Source organism: Neoarius graeffei, chromosome 10 (genome assembly GCF_027579695.1).
Source record: "Neoarius graeffei isolate fNeoGra1 chromosome 10, fNeoGra1.pri, whole genome shotgun sequence".
In the NCBI taxonomy this organism is placed as follows: Eukaryota; Metazoa; Chordata; class Actinopteri; order Siluriformes; family Ariidae; genus Neoarius; species Neoarius graeffei.
Window position 1 is genome coordinate 43,610,861 of NC_083578.1, and position 2,125 is coordinate 43,612,985.

At 41.2% G+C, this 2,125-nt stretch overlaps 1 long non-coding RNA gene across 1 annotated transcript; it reads left to right on the forward strand.

Moving 5' to 3' along the window:
• The first annotated feature begins 793 nt into the window (after nt 1-793).
• LOC132892505 (uncharacterized) lies at nt 794-1,455 on the forward strand. The gene is made up of 2 exons (XR_009655443.1): nt 794-1,022; nt 1,387-1,455. It is a non-coding gene; the product is annotated as an uncharacterized LOC132892505 (long non-coding RNA).
• The last annotated feature ends 670 nt before the right edge of the window (nt 1,456-2,125 follow it).

Below are 2,125 nucleotides of genomic sequence, written 5' to 3' on the forward strand. Positions count from 1 at the left end.
TGCGGACATGATTTCCCCTGATGAGTTACGACTTCAGACGCGATGCATGTGTGGAGGTGTGGAGTCCGCGTGATATGTGTAAGAGAGGCTTCTCATGTGTTTGGAGATCCACGCTCTGAGACAAGCGCCCCAGATAGCAGAGGGACGTTGAAACGGCGCCGATTCTTGGTCAGAATGGTCGGTTTCCGTCGTAAGTCAGAAAATCAACGCTGAAACGGTGCCGTGAAACATCGATTTCTCCGCCGTCGGAGAAGGTCGATTTATCACTGTTGAATCACCGTGGGTAAAGGTTGATCTGTCGACCATCAGAGAAGGTCGAATATACGATGTTGAACCATCGTCACTTTTGCCGGCCAGTTTTCAACATTGGTAGGATGAGCAACTAATTGTTCAGAATAAATTCTGGCCCGTAGCCAGGGGGGATCGGAGGGTTCGTTCGATCCCCCCCCCGGACACACACGCCCCTCAAGATTACTCAAGATTTATTCATTTGTTCAAGTCCGATGAATATACATTGATTCACATTTAAATTTACAATATCAAATCCAGACTAATCAAAAAAGAAAAGTAGTCTAAGTGAGGACGAGTTAGAAAAACGGGTTCATTTCTCCTATGTTTATGTTTACACGTTTTGTTCAGACTGCTTTACACCCCAATCCAGTGGGTGGCGGTAATGCCCCCATTAGACCCCTTTCACTGACGTCACCCAAAACCGGAAGTAAACAAACCCTGCGCCATATTGGAAGACCAACAAACTCGTGATTAGGGGGAAATAACGGCAGCATGCGGTATGTGAACCCACGAGGCACTTGGTTCATCAAAAACCTACAATGGTAAACTTTTGTGCTGTGTTAGGGTGTTCTAACAAAGCTGATGGGAAAGGTGAAAAGAAGTCTTTCTACAGAATACCAGCTGTGATTGAAACACAAGCAAACCAAGGAGCTTTCTGCCAGGAGACAGAGAGAGGATTTAGCTGCTTTATGCAGAGCGGATCTGAATACTTCAAGTCTATTTTGTTACTGGTAAGTCACTAGGCTAGAGTGTTGTAGAACATTTTTTAAATGTTTACTGAATAAAAACATCCTTAATTTTATCAAATATACTCTACTCTATATTTCATTTCTTTCTTTTGTTTTAATTTTCCTCCCTCCATCCCTCTTTGGATTTTAAATATAGTTTTTCCCCATGTCCAAATAATTCAAATATATATAAATAAAAACAGATAAGTAGTAAATTAAAAATAAATTATGAAATAAAAAAATCCTTTCTCCCTTGCCCCGAGTCTTATCATATGGGTAACCCATCAACCCATAGCCTACTGCTGACTTTCTTTATCAATGCTGCATCAAATTAATTTTGGTTATGTTTTTCTGTTTCCATGTACAGGTGTCTGCGCCGCAGGAGGAATAGGCCACAATTATAAATTATAAATAAATCATAAAATGTTTCTAAGAACTTGTTCAAGTGTGTTCTGTTCCTTATAAATGTTAAAAGTTATGCCTCATTAGATAGCTTGACAAACATTAGGAGAGGTGCATTGTTACATGCATTTTTATATCCTGTTGTACATAAAACAGGACGTAGCCTACGCACATTGATATAAATTAAGTTTCACTTTCATGGTTGAAGTATGCATGTGTGTGTTCATCCTAGGCAAGAGCCCCAATGCTTTATTGCTAGCTAGTTTAATTTAGCCTGTTTTGCTTAATTTGTAGCCTTCCTGTTGTACATAAAACAGGAAGTAAAGTTGGATGAATCATCGCCGAAAATTAAACTATAAATCGACCGAAATCCGTAGTTGAATAAAGGGTGAAAGGGGGTCTATTCTCTGTCGGCCACCATCCACTTTTCAACGTCGTTTCAACGCAAACTCGTATGAGCAAAGCGGTGTTGAATCAACGCCGGTGATCCACGATGATTCGATGGCGTATGGTCGAAGAACATGCCGATGATTCCCCGTCGAATCAATGCCCTTTTGCTATCTGGGGCAAGCACCCCCCCCAAGGGAAAAAAAAGGGATCCCCTGAAAATATCAGCATAGTTTGAACACTGGGTTGGAGAAAGTAATGGCAAATAGTGAGTACACAAACCATAGAAGGTAAACTGTACACAGCGCCAGGGCAGT